The sequence below is a fragment of the Quercus lobata genome, chromosome 1 (assembly GCF_001633185.2).
Source record: "Quercus lobata isolate SW786 chromosome 1, ValleyOak3.0 Primary Assembly, whole genome shotgun sequence".
In the NCBI taxonomy this organism is placed as follows: domain Eukaryota; kingdom Viridiplantae; phylum Streptophyta; class Magnoliopsida; order Fagales; family Fagaceae; genus Quercus; species Quercus lobata.
Window position 1 is genome coordinate 1,197,463 of NC_044904.1, and position 18,827 is coordinate 1,216,289.

Genomic DNA, 18,827 nt, shown 5'->3' on the forward strand with positions numbered 1-18,827 from the left:
TCATCTCAGCTTCTTTTTTATTTTTTTGATCAACTACCAAATTTCTGTGTCATGGAAGAAATATTGGGTTTGAGTAAAAAATTCCCAAACTTTTCCTCAATTTCACTTTTGCTGGGGCCTTTCTTTTATAGTTTCCCTTCACTATTTTTGTTTACCTTTTTTAAGTACCTTTTTATTTACTATTTTTTTGGTATATTTATATTTTACTATTTTAAAAAGGAAAGTGCTACTAGGTTCATAATATTTTCACAACATTGCTATGTTCCTAAGATTTTCAAAACATTTTTCTATAATTGATAGCAACCTTAAAAATGAGTTAGAATATTCTTAACTTTCCTTATCCAGGTTAGCATGAGACGAAATAAAATTGATTTTCAGAAAATTTTAGAAAAAAAAACCTCTAAAAAAGTAACCCATATTTTAGAGGAGGTTGGCTATAGTAGCTTTCTAGAATATTTTCCCCTAAATACTTTTACCCTTATAGCTATTATTTTCTAAATAAATGCTGAACACATATTTGACAACTTGTTTTCCTTTAATAGAAGAATTGGAGTTTGAATATTCCTCCCTCATTGTAAAGAAGAATTGGTATTTGAATATTCTCCCCTCGTTGTTGTAATTATCAACCATTCAAAAATTAGTCTCATCACGACAAATACAATCCATAAGTTATAAACAATAAATAAAATGAGCCAAAATAAGTCCAAAGCATTTATAGATTAAAAAGAAATTGATAAACACATGAAAATTTGCATTGTGAGGAAAGGATGTAGTTTTGTTACATTATGCAAAATAACATGTAATTCACATACATAACACAAATTTTATATATATTCTAGATATTTGTTAATAACTACCTTTTAAGGATGCAATTTAAAACAGGGACGGAACCAGGATTTGCAATTTTTTGGGGGGGTGGGGGGTGGGGGGAAGCTTACTATAAGTTCATTGAATTTCGTAACGTCTATTAACATCTTAATCACATATTTGTGGACAAAAATATATAATCATATTGCAATGAACTAATACTTATTTCATCAATAGCGATTCTTCAAAATGTTGTTCGATGATTTTCAGAAAATAGGATATCAATAATGACTTCAAATTTGTTTGTATTTTCTTTCAAATAATCAAACATTATAGTTGATTTTTCCATTATCTAGAAATCATATAAAAAGTCCAATAAATTATAAGGATTTATTTTACATGTACGTAACATTCAAACAATTTCTTGACTTGTACAGTCAGGAGATTTTATCCAAAGTAAAAATCAATGTTTATTTGGTTTTTGTTTGAAACTAATTTTTGGAACTCTAGATTTATAAGATAGGGAAATAATGAAGTATTTCAAAATTAATTAAATAAATAGTAGAATGAGTACTCTTCATGTGTTATCTAGACATACCTTACACTTCTTCATTTTGGATGAAAACAATTTTTATCATTAGCTACTTCTTTTGAACCAAAAGTTTGACACATATATATACTCCATCTAGCACTATAGCAAACACGTGCCGCAACCCCCTCTATCCATTTAGGCTTTCACAAGTTCACCATTCACACAACACAACACAATTGTTTTATTTTATTTTATTTCAATGAAAACGATAGCCACAAGTTCACACACTAATACACTATTAGTTACTAGCATTTATCATATAAAAATTGGTAGAACATCTGCCTCACAGGCTCACACAACACATCTTAGAGAGAGCAGAGAGAGGATTGTGGAGAGATTTCAAAGAAGAGAGGTCAAATTAGAGAAGGAAGAGCCTAATCTACTATATTGCCTCAAGGGTATTCTTTTTTCTTTTTTCTTTTTTCTTTTTTAGATTTGTGGTTTGTTTGATTGGTTTTTTTGGTTTTTCTGAAGTTTTTTTTTTTTGGGTTAATTTGTAAATTTTTTGGAGAGGGGGCCAAGTATATAAATTTTGGGATCATATTTTAAAATTTTTATTTATATGCATAAAAAGTAATTTTTTTTAAAAAGTTGGGGGGGGGGGGGCATGGCCTTCCTCAATCTAAACATAGTTCTGTCTCTGATTTAAAATGTATCAACTATCAAGTATTTAATTATTAGTTGGAATAATGGAATGTGCATTAAAATATATACTCGTTATATATATATATATATATATATATATAGTATGTTGCATGTAAATAATTGTGTGTAAATTTTGTGATATATCATGAAAAACATATGAAATGTTGGGCTACATTTTTCTCAAAAAAACAAATGTTGGGCTACATGATATCATAATGTTGTGGTCATCCCATAGACACTTAAACAACTTGTCGAGGTAAAACATCTAAAATTTTGTGTCTTTTTTAAGATGTGTCCAATTCATTAGTCATTCAATCATAGAAGCAAAGATTACGTGAATTTGAATGAGGCCCTATTATAGGGTGCATGCCATGCAATTTTGGGTGCTTCTCTTTCCCAGTAAGATTACAACATTCCAGTGCCAAATTGAGGGTCCCTTTGGAAACTGCTTATTTGGTTAAAATTAAAATTTTTAAACTGAAAGTGTAAAAAAAACAAGTTAAAAAGCTAGCTGAATAGTACAATGTGACCTATGAATAATACTAAAAAGTGTAACAGAACCTATAAATAATACCAAAAAGAAGTTTAAAACTAAAATAAATTGAAACTTTCATTTGCTCCCAAACAGAGTTGGAATTTGTCATTGTTATTGTTGTTTTATTTTTTATTCTTTTCCAATATTATATTATTTTAAAAAATGGTTAATAACTCTTGTAGGGGCACAATTTTAATGGCCCAATCCTTGTTGGTCAAGTCTTGGTCCAAAAGGTCCCACACAATGAATTTTTGTAGAGTATGGGCTAAAGAACTTGGTTTCAATTAGTTTAAACGGTTTGTTGCATGGGTTAGGGAAATACAGAAAGAAGAACGAAAAAGATGGACGTGAAAAAAGATCCCTCTTAAGTGATTAGGCTCAAAACTTCATTCATAGGCATATATTAATACAGTAAAATTTCTCTTCTGTGTTCCTCCTCTCCACTCTCTTCCGTCCCCTTCTCTTGGGGGACTTTTTCATATAGGCCCTCTCCTATCATCTGGGCTTTACACTTGTTGATCATCCAAACCCCTACTTGAGCACCTGTCCCATCAGACACACCCTTATCAATTTTTTGTGAGTGGCAGTGGCCAATGTAGCACTGTTTAGGGGTCTCCTCTTCATTAATGCGGCCAGGAGAGTGGTTGTGATGCATTTAATGTGGTGGTGGCAGCCTTTGCTGAGATATTTCAGGTTTCCTCCCTTTTTACGTATTTGGGGAATGGGCTACAGTGGCTGGGACACACCTTTGATTCGGATTTTGCAATGTCCAAGGAGGAATTACTCCTCGGACATGTTCTCTTTGCCCCAGTGGGCCTAAATAAGGATTGCCTGGGCCACGATGTCTCCTCGGACGGACTGGTCCTCGGACGGGCCTAAGGCCCAACCAACCTATTATTCTAGGCCGGTCCCCACAATAGCCTCTCAAAACTCCGGTTTTTGATCTCCTTCCAAGGAGAAAAGCGGGGTTTTGACATTATAAAGGATGGAATTAATTAGATCCTGGTTCGCACGTGTGGGTAGTCACTTTTGATGCGCTACAATCTACGAGGCGCAACTATTTACTCCAGGTGGCTTTGTGTCTCCTTTATCCAACGGTGAGGCGTAGATCCGACGGCTAGCGTTCTTCCCTGAATTCTTGAGCGGGAATGATTTCCTTTTTTCCACCTAGCTATATAAAGCCCCAGAGAGGTTCATTTTTTCTTTTTTATCTGCATATCAGAAGTCCAGAGAACTCCAGCGCCTAAAGATCTACGAACACTCCCGTTCTCCAAATTTCCATAGTCGTTTCTGCGAAGCGTCCTTCCTTGAAGAGATTTCCAAGCATCTTACTAATCGTTTGTGAAGATACTTGTAAGTTTCGTGCGTTTCGCTGCTTCAAATTTCTCCTCGGATTTCAATTTTCTCTTCGGTTTTTATTCCCGTCCCTCCAGTTTGACTTAGATGGGTAGATTCAAGGATCTAGTAGATACTCCGACCGCCATGGAGGCTTTTAGGGCGAAATACCACATCCCGCAGGGGGTGGTTCTGCGGTACTGTCCCCCAGAAGGAGTATTGACAGATAGAGACATGGGCGAAATTGTCATTCCTATGATTGCCTTTATAGAAGGAGGAATGACACTCCCCATGCGTAGGATTACCCGAGACTACTTGTGCCACCATAGGTTGACACCACATCAGTGTGCTCCAAACATGTTTAGGGTATTAGGCTGCATAGATGTTTTGAACGAGCGGATGGGTCTAGGCCTGACCTGGCATGATATGGTCCACCTGTATGAGTGCCATTACGTCGAGAAAGGAGGGTATTACCTCAAATATCGGTCCGAGGTCATTAGGCTAATCTCGTGCCTCCCCATATCCAATAAGACTATGAAGGATGATTTCCTCATTGCCTCAGGAGAGTGGAGCGATGGTTTTCATTGTCCAACTCGGGCAGGAATTCCAGGTGCGGCGCCTTTAGGGCCAATCCTTTTGGGAGGGGGCTTAGCTCTTTGGATTCATTCTTTTTTTTGCTTAAGAATCGAAAATTTTTATAACTTAACTCTAATCTCCTTCTCAGCTATTTTGCAGATAGAGCTCAAGTTGCTCCTAAGCTGAGCCACGTAAACGTTTCGGCCTTGAACTATCTGTTGAGGTCGGAAATCTACGTTACCGAGGACAGGCAGCTACGCGCGGCTCATTTGGTTTTGGGCTACCAACCCCTAACCCATTCTTTCCAAGCCATTGGCCACGCCATAAGAGCTGGTAGTCCAAGATTGGCTAGGATTGATGTATCCAAGCCCAAGTTCCTAGCTCGACAAGATCTCAAGCCAGTCATGCTACCTGGTATTCGAAATCCTCCACTAGCTGCGTAATTGCTTCGCCAGACAACCTTGAAGTTGCTGCGCCAATTGAAGGAGAGACTGAATCATCTCGTCTTTCTCTTGAGGAGGAGATAGACGAGTTCTTTTTCGAAGAGGAGGTTCATAAAGCCCCTTTGATTGAGCTTTCGGACCCTGAAGGAGAGCAGGATCGAAATTCTGTGGTCGGCGCTCCAATTATTATAACCTGCTCAGAAGACTCCTCAGAAGAAGAGGTAGACAATATGGCCGGCAAAGGAAAAAGCCTACGAGATTTGATGGCCTCCCGAGGAAAAGGTCAATCTTCAAAGTTGCCTGCTCAGTCGTAGACCCAGGACCTTCCTCCAGTCGCTCCTCAGGTTCCTTCTGACCTCGGCCTCAAGGATAACCCGGACCTAAAAAAGAAAAGGCCGGTTGAAATCCCTGAGGAAGGCGAGGTAGTGCCCCGCCCGGGCAAGCAGCAAAAAACCACCCGGGGGCAAAAGAATAAAAGGGCTTCCTCTGTAGAAAGCCGGGAGGAGGAGAACCGAGCTGAAGTGCGTGTTCATCCACGCACTTGGAGCCTGAAGTTGGAGGTAGATGGGGTTGCTATCCCTTACACTGCCTCGGTCCGAGAATACAACAGAGGCCGAGCAGGGTACATAGCTGAGGCTTTGGAGCAGCCAGTACTCCTCCCTCGGGATATGGAGGCCTATAGGCGGTTCTCTCAGCCCGAGCTCTTTCTATCCCTCAAGAGGGACCTTGCAATGGTAAGTGACTCTTCTACCCTTTCATTAAATCATTAGACCTTGTTGCATTCTAAGACAATTTTGTTTTGTTGGCAGATCACTCAGCAGGTGTTTGTGGCTGAGGAGTACTGTCGTAGCAACCGCAACTTAGCTAAAGCTGAGGCCCAATCTCGGGCAGAGGTGAAGAAAACCGCGGGGTCCCTCAAGCAAGAGAACCTTGAACTTGTGGAGAAGTTCAAAGAGGCGGAGAAAGGCCGTAAGAGCGCTCTGGCCGGACTAAAAAACGCCGAAACTCAAGCCGAGGACTAGCGCCAAAAGTTTTTCATGACCGAGACCAGCTTTGCTATTGAAAAGAAAACAGTGCTGGATCTTAAGGCTACGCTACAAAAAGCTGAGGAGGAGGTCCGATGAGCAAAGGAAGAGGCTCAGCTGATTTGGGAGGCTGCAGAGGCTGAAAAGAAAGCTGCTTATCAGCTTGGGGCTATAGAAACCGAAGCCAGGCTCTCTGAGGAGATTCCGGAGGTGTGCAGGGATTATTACAGCATCTCATGGGCTCATGCCCTTGATGCTGCAGGGATTCCTGCAGATTCGGCGCTGAGGTTGCCCGAGAAGGTCTTCTTCCCTCCGGAAATCCAAGAGGTTCCTGACGGTGCCCCTGAAGCTTCTGAGCAGGCCATGGCTATTCCTGATGCCATCCCTCTGCTTGATAAAGCCAAGGATCCTGCCAAGGAGTCCATTTCCGAGGTTCCTACTCCTCAGCCAGAGTAGAAAGAAAATCCTCCTGCTGAGGCTTAGCTTTTAGGTTTTTAATTCCTGTACTTTTTTTTTTTGAACGAGAGTTGTCTTATTTTTTGTTCTTTTGTAAAGACCTCTCTTTGTATCGACCTCGGCTTATTAATATAAAATGTTCTTTTTTCCATTCTCTTCTGATGTTTATTAATATTGTTCCTCTATTTACCATTTGCAACAATATAGACAAATATAAACGAATAAGAAAAAAGGAGTGCCGTGTGGCGAATTTAGAATGACAGTTGCAATTATACTAAACTACGCACGTACCTCGAATTTGCACAAGAGTTCTAAGTTATTAATTTTCCCCAAGTCTGTGGTCCGAGGAGCCATGCAGAACTTAGGTTCTGTTTAAAACTTGTAGAGATGCCATAAGTTATTAATTTCCCCTAAGTCTGTGGTCCGAGGATCCATGCAAGACTTAGGTTCTATTTAAAACTTGTAGAAATGTCGTAAGTTATTAATTTCCCCTAAGTCTGTGGTCCGAGAAACCATGGAGGACTTAGGTTCTGTTTAAAACTTGGATAGATGTCTAAAGTTATTAATTTCCCCTAAATCTGTGGTCCGAGGAGCCATGCAGGAGTTTGGTTCTATTTAAAACTTGGATTGATGCCTCAAGTTATTAATTTCCCCTAAGTCTGTGGTTCGAGGAGCCATGTAGGACTTAGGTTCTATTTAAAACTTGTAGAAATGCCGTAAGTTATTAATTTCCCCTAAGTCTGTGATCCGAGGAGCCATGCAGGACTTAGGTTTTGTTTAAAACTTGGATAGGTGCCTCAAGTTATTAATTTCCCCTAAGTCTGTGGTCCGAGGAGCCATGCAGGACTTAGGTTCTGTTTAAAACTTGGATAGATGCCTCAAGTTGTTAATTTCCCCTATGTCCGTGGTCCGAGGAGCCATGCAGGACTTAGGTTCTGTTTAAAACTTGTAGAAATGTCGTAAGTTATTAATTTCCCCTAAGTCTGTGGCCTGAGGAACCATGTAGGACTTAGGTTCTGTTTAAAACTTGGATAGATGCCTCAAGTTATTAATTTCCCCTATGTCTGTGGTCCGAGGAGCCATGCAGGACTTAGGTTTTGTTTAAAACTTGGATAGATGCCTCAAGTTATTAATTTCCTCTAAGTCTGTGGTTCGAGGAGCCATACAGGACTTAGGTTCTATTTAAAACTTGTAGAAATGTCATAAGTTATTAATTTCCCCTAAGTCTGTGGTCCGACGAACCATGCAGGACTTAGGTTCTGTTTAAAACTTGGATAGATGCCTTAAGTTATTAATTTCCCCTATGTCTGTGGTCCGAGGAGCCATGCGAGACTTAGGTTCTGTTTAAAACTTGGATAGATGCCTCAAGTTATTAATTTCCCCTATGTCTGTGGTCCGAGGAGCCATGCAGGACTTAGGTTCTATTTAAAACTTGTAGAAATGTCGTAAGTTATTAATTTCCCCTAAGTCTGTGGTTCGAGGAACCATACAAGACTTAGGTTCTGTTTAAAACTTGGATAGATGCCTCAAGTTATTAATTTCCCCTATGTCTGTGGTCCGAGGAGCCATGCAGGACTTAGGTTCTGTTTAAAACTTGGATAGATGCCTTAAGTTATTAATTTCCCCTAAGTCTATGGTCCGAGGAGCCATGCAGGACTTAGGTTCTGTTTAAAACTTGTAGACATGCCGTAAGTGATTAATTTTCCCTAAGTTTGTGGTCTGAGGAGCCATGCAGGACTTTAGGTTCTGTTTAAAACTTGGACAGATGCCTCAAGTTATTAATTTCCCCTAAGTCTGTGGTTCGAGGAGCCATGCAGGACTTAGGTTCTGTTTAAAACTTGTAGAAATGTCGTAAGTTATTAATTTCCCCTAAATTTGTGGTCCGAGGAACCATGCAGGACTTAGGTTCTGTTTAAAACTTGAATAGATGCCTCAAGTTATTAATTTCCCCTAAGTCTGTGGTCCGAGGAGCCATGCAGGACTTAGGTTCTGTTTAAAACTTGGATAGATGGAAATTGACTGATGGGTATGCGATGATCAGGGAACAAAATGTAGGTAGAGCTATTTTCATTAATAATAATATCTTCTTAGATTATTTACATTCCATGGGCGAGGTACAGTTTCTTCATCTAAGTCTTCTAGGTAATAAGCACCTATTCCGGCCATAGATGTGATGCGGTACGGTCCTTCCCAAGTTGGTCCCAGCTTGTCCCAGGAATGGTTTTTAGCACTGCTGAGAATCTTTCTCATCACGAGGTCACCTGGACTCAAAGGTCATAGCTTTACATTAACGTCATACCCCTGCTTTAGCTTCTGGTGATAGCAGGCCATATGGATCATTGCTTTTTCCCTTTTTTCCTCGGCTAAGTCTAGACTTCTCCCCAATAACTTGTCATTATTGTTTGGGGTAAAGCTGTTAGACTTCAATGTGGGGAAGCTGTTCTCAATTGGGAGTACGGCCTCGGCCCCATAAGTCATTGAAAAGGGAGTCTTACCCGTTGACCGTCGCGGTGTCGTCCAATAGGTCCATAAAACATGTGGGAGCTCTTCCACCCATCTCCCATTTGCCTCATCCAACCTCTTTTTCAGTCCACTCACTATGACTTTGTTCACGGCCTCGGCTTGTCCATTTCCTTGGGGATAGGCAGGAGTGGAGTACCGGTTAGTGATCCCAAACTCGCAGCAATACTCCCTAAAGTTCTTACTATCAAATTGGAGACTGTTGTCCGAGATGAGTGTGTGTGGAGTTCTGAAGCGTGTAATAATGTTTTTCCAAATGAATTTCTTGGCATCCACATCCCTGATGTTGGCCAAAGGTTCAGCTTCCACCCATTTGGTGAAGTAATCAGTTCCGACTATTATGTATCACTTATTCCCTACTGCTTTGGGGAAAGGACCGACAATATCAAGACCCCACTGAGCAAATGGCCAGGGGCTGGAGAGGGGGTTAAGGACTCCTCCGAGTTGGTGGATATTTGGGGTGAATCTCTGGCACTGATCACACTTCTTTGCATATTCTTGGGCCTCTCTGTGCATGTTCGACCACCAGTATCCTTGGGTGAGTGCCCTATGCGCCAGCGATCTCCCTCCAGTGTGACTTCCACAAATCCCCTTATGTAACTTTTCAAGCAAGGACTCGGATTCTTCTGGGTGTATACATAATAGGTATGGCCTAGAATAGGAGCGCCGGTATAGTTTGTGGTCTTCTGATAACCAAAACCGAGGAGCATTCCTCCATATCTTCTCGGCCTCTAGCTTTCCTTCTGGTAATGTATCGTCCTTAAGGAATTTTACTATAGGATCCATCCAACTAGGACTCTTTCTAACCTGATGGACCTGAGCTCTCTCTCCTCTAATTGAACTTGTCTGGCATAAATCCTCAACAAGGATTATTCTTGGCAGGTCATGTGTAGAGGATGTGGCTAGAGTGGCCAGGGAATCTGCATGTGTGTTCTCGCTTCTAGGAACATGCGTCAGGTTAAAGGATTCAAAGTCTGACTGCAGGCGTTTAACCCGGCTGAGATATCCCTGCATTCTAGCATATCTAGCTTCTATCTCGCCCATCACTTGGCCAATGACCAATTTTCAGTCCGAGAATGCTTCTATTGCCTTTCCGCCCAATTTTTGAACCATCATCATTCCTTGAAGTAAAGCCTCGTACTCGGCCTCATTGTTTGTAGCCGAGAACCCGAGTCTTAGCGATTTTTCAATAGCAATACCTTCGAGCGATATTAGAACTAGCCCAATTCCAGATCCTCTTTGGTTGGCCGCGCCGTCCACGTAGACTTCCCAACGCAAGATCTTTCGTGTCGAGATTGTGCCAACCGATTTTCCATCCATGTCTCCCTTCTCGGTTATTGTTTCTACAGAGGGTTCTGCGAATTCTGCAACTAAGTCCGCGAGGACTTGACCCTTGACAGAGGACCTAAGCATGTATTTAATGTCAAAAGCACCGAGAAGCGCACTCCACATGGTGATCCTCCCTGTGTAATCGGCGTTTCGGAGCACCGATCGAAGGGGAAGCTGGGTTAGAACAATGACCGTGTGTGCCTGAAAGTAATGAAGGAGTTTCCGTATGGCATGCACTACTGCCAGAATTGCCTTCTCCAATGGTAAGTAGCGTACTTCAGCCTCATGTAATGATTTACTTACGTAGAACACTGGTCGTTGTACTCCATTATCATCCTGTATCAGTACCAAGCTTACAGCATGAGGGGCTACTGCTATGTATGCAAACAGTACCTCGTCTGCCTCAGGGCTAGACATAATGGGTGGTCATGACAAGTATTCCTTAAGTTGCTGGAAGGCCCGGACATAATCCTCCGACCACTCAAACTCTTTCCATTTATTTATCAAGAGGTAGAAGGGTCGACATCGGTCAACAGATTGTGATATGAACCGGTTTAATACTGCGATCATGCCAGTGAGCTTCTAAACTTCTTTTGGATTCCGAGGAGCTTGTAGGCTGTTAATCGCTTTGATTTGATCTGGGCTTACTTCTATTCCCCTGTGGGTTACCATATTGCCTAGGAATTTCCCAGATCCGACCCCAAATGAACACTTGGAAGCATTGAGCCGCAACTTGTGCTCCCTTAAGATGTCGAAGATGATCTCCAGGTCTTTCACGTGCTCGGACACCATTTTACTTTTTACGACCATATCATCTATGTAGACTTCAATAACTTTGCCTAGCTGTGGTTCGAACATTCTGGTCATCATCCTTTGGTAAGTTGACCCTGCGTTCTTTAGTCTGAAAGGCATTACCTTATAGTGATAGTTTCCGACAGGTGTCATGAACGTCGTCTTCTCCTGATCCTCTAGTGCAAAGGGTATCTGATGATAGCCTTGGAAGGCGTCCAGGAAGCTCATTCGAGGGTGGCCTACAGTTGCATCCACCAATCGGTCAAGTCGAGGTAAGGGGAATGGGTCTTTCGGGCATGCCTTATTCAAATCTGTGAAGTCCACGCAGACTCGCCACTTCCCCGTTTTCTTCCTCACCACCACCGTATTTGCCAGCCATTTAGGGTAAAAAACTTCTTTAATAGCTCCTGTCTTTTTCAGCTTCATCACTTCGTCTCTAATAGCACTGGCCTGTTCCTTCGAGGGACGTCGGGGTGGCTGCTTCTTTGGAATAGAAGACGGATTAACATTCAAGTAGTGACAAATGAGGCTAGGGTCAACCCCTGGGGCATCATAAGGGTCTCATGCAAACACGTCAACATTTCTCCTCAGAAACCTGTCCAGCTCCTCTTTCTCTTGAGGAGGCAACTCCGAGCCGACCTGGAAAAATCTCTCTAGGTCCTTGTCAACAATAAACTTTTCCAAACTTTCACACTTTATCTCCTCGGCTGGCCTGCTAACATGCCTTGCCGAGGTGGCTGGTTGCTATAAGCTTTCAGGAGCCGAGGACTCGGCCCTGGACCGACGTGAGATGGCGGCCACCATACATTGCCTAGCCATGGCCTGATCTCCACGAATCTCTTCCACTTGGCCTCCGGACGAGTATTTCACCTTTTGGTGAAGTGTGGAAGTCACGGCATCTAGGGCATGGATCCATGGCTTGGCCACTATTGCCGTGTAGGGCGAGTAGGCATCGACCACGGTAAAATCCACCTCCACTACCTCTGACTCGGTCTGGATGGGTAATCTGATCTGCCCTTTCGGTACAACTGTCTTTCCTTCGAAGCTGATAAGGGGAGAGTCATAAGCCGTCAAATCCCCCGGCATTAAGTTCAGCCCCTTGTATAGATTAGGGTACATTACCTCTACCGCGCTACCCAGGTCTACCAGTACCCTCTTCACATCGAAACCTCCGATCCTCAGCGTAACTACTAAGGCATCGTCGTGAGGTTAGATAGTTCCCCTCTTATCTTCATCCGAGAATCCTAATATTAAAGGGCTTCCCTTTTTTGACCTTTTAGATTCCCTTTCCCTATCCTCGGTGGAGAGCCGAGCCACAGACAACACCCTAGAGGGGAATGACCCAGTTCTTCTTGGAGCGGCGAGGATGACGTGTATCGTCCCCGTGGGAGGTCTTACTAATACATCCTTACGAGGTTCTTGCGTTGCTTGGCCCGGATGGCCGCTTGAGGGGTGTAAAAGGTGTCGCAACTTTCCCTCTCGGACCAGTTGATCAAGGTGATTCCATAAATTCCTACAATCTTCGGTGGTATGCCCATGGTCCTGATGATAATGACAATACAGGTTCTGGTTGCGTTTCGCAGGGTCTCCAACCATTTTTCCTGGCCATTTGAAGAAGGGTTCGTTCTTTACTTTCTCTAGAACTTGTTGCACTGGTTCTCTGAACACGGCATTAACCGTTTGCATGTTGCTTTGTCCAACCTATCTTGAAAAGTCTCTCCTCGACTGGTTATGGTTATATCGTTCCGATCTGAAATCATTCCCTTTGGGGGGAATGATCTTCTCCTTTCCTTTTCCTTGTAGCTGATCTTCTTCCACCCTTTTGTACTTGTCAATCCTATCCATCAACTGATGAACGTTGGCTACGGGTTTACCAGTGAGAGATTTCCTTAAGCCATGCTCAGTAGAGAGATCGCTTTTGAATGTGCTAATAGCGACATCATCGTGCTTTTCATCCAGCTCGTTGTACATCTCCCAATATCTATCCGAGTACGCCTTTAGGGTCTCTCCCTCGCGCATGGATAAGGACAGTAACGAACTTAGGGGTCGGGGGACTCTGCTATTTGTAATAAAGCGAGAACAGAAAGCCTGAGTGAGCTGCTTATATGAGCCTATGAAATTTATCTTCAGGCTATTGAACCATCTCATTGCCATTGGCCCCAAGCTGGATGGGAAGACTTTGCACATTAGGGCTTCATTTTGGGAGTGGATGGTCATTCTTTGGTTAAACTGGCTCACATGCTCCACTAGGTTTGCTCGGCCGTTGTAAATAGTAAACGTAGGTTGATTAAAACGCCGAGGTAATTTAACCCTTTCTATTCTGTGCATGAAGGGTGATTTAGAGATCTGGTCTAATGCCCTATTCATAGTATCATTCCCCAAGCCCTTGCTGGATGGGCTCTCATACTTTCGCACAGGGTGGGACTCCTTTTCGTAAGAAAATGTTTCACTTGGGGGTGTTCTCGACCTCCATCAATAACTCATGTCCTCCTTATTAGAGGACACATCTGAGTTGGAGGGAGATCGCTTTCGCTGCGCCCGTCGCAACTTTCTTTTCAGGTCATCTATCTCTCGCTGCATGGCCTGATGGTTGTTTCACCTTTGGGATACGTGACTACTTATTTGGGTACGACTTTGGCTCGTCTGGGTAGTATGTACGCTTCCCTCATGATTCCTTCTGCTGCCTGGGTTGGCAGGATCATTTTGCTGCTGAGACTCAGTGGGTTCTGTCTGTTGAGGGTTAACCTGGCGAGGATTCTCCTGGTGTGGACCTAGTCCTGCCATGCTCAACTATTGTGCTTACTGACACTTTAGTTCTCCCCATAGACGGCGCCAATTGTAGGGGCACAATTTTAATGGCCCAATCCTTGTTGGTCAAGTCTTGGTCCAAAAGGTCCCACACAATGAATTTTTGTAGAGTATGGGCTAAAGAACTTAGTTTCAGTTAGCTTAAACGATTTGTTGCATGGGTTAGGGAAATACAAAAAGAAGAATGAAAAAGATGGACCTGAAGAAAGATCCCTCTTAAGTGATCAGGCTCGAAACTTCATTCATAAGCATATATTAATACAGTAAAATTTCTCTTCTGTGTTCCTCCTCTCCACTCTCTTCCGTCCCCTTCTCTTGGAGGACTTTTTCATATTATATAGGCCCTCTCCTATCATCTAGGCTTTACACTTGTTGATTATCCAAACCCCTACTTGAGCACCTATCCCATCAGACACCCTTATCAATTTTTTGTGAGTTGCAGTGGCCAAGATAGCACTGTTCAAGGGTCTCCTCTTCATTAATGTGGCCAGGAGAGTAGTTGTGATGCATTTAATGTGGTGGTGGCAGCCTTTGCTGAGATATTTTAGGTTTTCTCCCTTTTTACGTATTTGGGGAATGGGCTACAGTGACTGGGACGCACCTTTGATCCGGATTTTGCAATGTCCGAGGAGGAATTACTCCTCGGACATGTTCCCTTTGCCCCAGTGGGCCTAAATAAGGATTGCCTGGGCCACGATGTCTCCTCGGACGCACTGGTCCTCGGATGGGCCCAGGGCCCAACCAACCTATTATTCTGGGCCGGTCCCTACAACTCTGTTTTTGAATAGTTAGAAATAATCATTGATGCTTCTATGAATAAACATTTATTCATGATATCAAGTATATTTTATATGTTTAAGTTGTTGGGGATATTACACAAAGTAATAATGGAAGAACAAGGTTAACACAAAAGACAAACAGAAAATAGATAACTTGGAGGCACTATATCATCTTCCTTAGACAATATTTGCCCTCCACACTTTTGTTGCTAAAGGGTTATCACAAATTTGTCTTCAAGATACAACCAAGATGTTGGATTCTATAGATAGCAATTCTAAAGAATGATCACAGGATTTCTTGTATTTCTCTCAAACTTACTATTTTTTGGAGTTTCAAGTGACCAAGATGTTGTGTTTCAAGTGAACATAAGCCTCTATTTATACCCATAGGGTTATGTTTCATAAAAAGGCATGTATGGAGAGTTAGTTATTTTTTCAAGTAAACATATACTCATAGGGTTATGTTTCATGAAAAGACACGTATGAAGAGTTAGTTATTTTTTCATCAAACGGTTAACAAAGATTGAAACCTCTTCAACCTTTCTAAACAGTCATCAGAAAATTCCAGAAAAATTCCCACATGGGGTCCTGCCAATTTGTCTGCAGAGACTGTGTGGGGTGCCATGAGAGGCCTTGAGACTTTTTCTCAGCTCGTTTAGGGTGACCCTTTACGTGTGGCTGTGGGGTTGAATATATGGGATGCACCACTTTTTGGACACAGAGGGATTATGTTGGATACTTCTAGGAATTACTACTTAGTTAAGGACATATTAAGGACTATTGGGGCTATGAGTGTGAATAAGATGAATGTGTTTCATTGGCACATCCTTGACTCACACTCTTTCCCACTTTTGGTGCTGTCTGAGCCAGATTTGGCAGCTAAGGGGTCTTATGGCCTAGGCATGCTGTACACTCCTGATGATATCAACAAAATTGTGCAATTTGGCTTGGATCATGGAGTGAGAATTATTCCAGAGATTGATTCACTTGGTCAGTAAAAATTCTCTCTTTTGCCTTTACTTTTTTGCTTGCAATCCTACTCTCTTTCTTTTTGGTACAAATTTTTGGGATTGTATTGCTAGTTATAAAAGGTCCTGTCTAGTACACAAAATTGTCACTTTTACAGATTTGACAGAGGTAATTGATAGGCCGTCCCTTACCCAATTTTGCATTGTTTTGCAAAGAAACCACTAAACAAATTCTTAGCTAGCTGGCATTGGGTATACAGATCTAATTCATCGAAGTGTATTCCAAAATGGGCAAAACTTAGGTATAGTTCCTTAAGAGTTGTACTTTGGGTTCCTCAATTGTATCCAACAACAAGATTGTATTGACCTATGCAGTGCGAATAGTGTCATTCTATCATCCTCTCCCAAGTACAAATGAATTAAACCACAAATGAAGTCAACCTTGTGGTTTATTAGCCGATACAAACACGTGATTGAATTTAATTGAGGAGCCTAAGGTTTAGTAGATAAAGAACTTTACCTAAGATTTAACCCTCCAAAATTATGGTATTCTTTAACAGGTTTAGAAATCAATTAGGAAACTTCAAAAGACAAAGCAGTTGAATCTCACAATTTCTGATGAACCTTTTATACCAAAAAAGGAGAGAAATGAAATTATGTTTAGTAAACTTGTTTCAAACAACCAATTTACTACAATCAGTCTAAATCTAATCCAACAAGTCCCATATATGCATCTCTTGCCCTTATAATTAAAAATTAGGATGCCTAGATAATTTCTTGATGAACAAGTGACCTTTGTTCAACTAACAAAAGTTACAAAACATGCATAGCAGCAAAAACAAGCAGCTATTCAAAGCTTCAAACACCTCTTACCAACGGTATAAACAGATCTTACACAATGACAAACATTACGGATAAAACTAACCGTAACTACCATTACCATCTAATTAAGCAACAAAACATGACAGATTTCACACCGTAAGCTCTCCTACCGTTACATTTATTCCTCTTAAGAATACATCCTTACTCACTGCATAGAATTCCATTCTGCATTACTGCCAAAAAAAAAAAATCCACTGTAATCAACCCAAGCATACACCTCCCATTTTACTTGTTCATGGTGAGTTCTTGCTTTCCTTTGGCATCAAATATGATAAATGGAAGCAGCCCAAGCTAGTTTACACAGGATATTGTATTATCAATCCAATAGCTTCCCATTAGATGCTTTCTTTAGTTTTTCATTGTTTGCCAAAACTTGTTAGACATTTTTTATATTTGAATTTGAATATGAGCAAGATATAATTGCAAAGTCAAAATTCAAATATAATTGGAGAAACCTTGATAATTCTTATATTACAATATGGTGAATATACACAAGCTAATACAACTTTTGACAGTGGGATTGGGCGAGGATTTTAGAAAGACATAAAACACAAGATGATTAACATTGTTGAACCATTTAATCTAGAATCATAATGCATACGATGATATCAAGTAAACTTCAATCCATTCCTTTTCCATATCAGAGGGTTGTACTAAGTTAAACTATAATAATCCTTGTGGTGGAAATGGAAGGAGTTTAAAATTTTGTTTTTTACTTGCAGCCCATACGGGATCATGGGCAGAAGCCTACCCTGATATTGTGACATGTGCAAACATGTTCTGGTGGCCAGCTGGAAGTAAGTGGGAAGACCGTCTTGCCTCTGAACCTGGAACAGGCCACTTGAACCCCTTAGATCCCAAGACTTACCAAGTCCTGAAAAGAGTCATTAACGATGTGGCCACCTTATTCCCAGAACCATTCTACCATGCTGGAGCTGATGAGATCATCGCTGGTTGTTGGAAAGCTGATCCGGCCATTCAGTCCTTCCTCTCAAATGGTGGAACTCTCAGTCAGCTACTCGAGATCTTTGTCAACTCTACTTTTCCTTATATTGTATCTCTAAACCGAACAGTGGTTTATTGGGAAGATGTTATATTGGATGGTAATATCAAGGTACCAACCACAGCTCTTCCTCCAGAGCATACCATCTTGCAGACATGGAACAATGGGCATGAAAACACCAAAAAGATTGTTTCTTCTGGATACCGGGTTATCGTATCATCCTCGGATTTCTATTATCTGGACTGTGGGCATGGTGACTTTCTAGGGAACGACAGCCAGTATGATCAACAAACAAGTGATAACTCTGGAAATGGCGGATCATGGTGTGGGCCTTTCAAAACATGGCAAACCATATACAACTATGATATAACATATGGGTTGAGTGAGGAGGAGGCCAATCTAGTGTTAGGTGGGGAGGTGGCATTGTGGTCTGAGCAAGCAGATCCTTTAGTTATAGATGCAAGAATTTGGCCAAGAACTTCAGCAATGGCAGAGACACTGTGGTCTGGGAACCGAAATGAGACAAGTAAGAAAAGGTATGCTGAGGCAACAAATAGGTTGAACGAGTGGAGATAGGCAACAGATAGGCAACAGAGACAACCATTCAACCACTTTGGTGCATTAGGAACCCTGGCATGCACAACACAGTTCAGCCTTTTGCTTAGTCATTTCCTTCTTTTTCTTTTTTGTTGATAAGTAGCTATTTCCTTCTTATATACTTGAAAAATAATATACTAATAATTGTTACTGATTTGATTTTTTGTGTTACTTTTCTTGCTATAGAATGCGTTAGTTGAGGAAGATGAATGGTAATTGTATTTAATTTTCCAAATATATTGAGCCTTCAACTCATGTGACAAATAGTTTGACTCCTTTCTTGTTTTAAATCACTCTGCTGTGTGCAACGCTAATTTGAGCAATGAGCCTCCTCAACCTTTTTATTGATGTTTCTTTTACAATTTTTACCCTGCATTTGAATCTTTCTCTTCACCTATCAAAAAATAAATAAATCTTTCTCTTGGCTAGCACTAGCTTGGGAGGGTGTTATATAAAGGAATTAAGATTGTGATGAAGCTATAGAGGAAAATAATGAAAAGGAAGTGGGGTTTTGGCTATGATACTTTCGTTGGTGGAACTAGAACAGGTAATCTTGTACTTTAGTTTCTGTCACAGTGATTAGATGATTGGATTTTTGTTTGATGTTAACAAAATACTTTTAAGGAATTTTTAGAATTATTAAAAATGAAGGATTTTACATTAATTAATAGAATTGAAATTCTATCAACTCAAATTTCTAATAATTGAATGAGTATAATAAACGCTAAAGAAAAT

General features: G+C 41.2%; 1 pseudogene; it reads left to right on the forward strand.

The window, feature by feature from the left end:
* The first annotated feature begins 4,448 nt into the window (after positions 1-4,448).
* Positions 4,449-18,160, forward strand: LOC115993089 (annotated as a pseudogene).
* Positions 18,161-18,827: the final 667 nt, after the last annotated feature.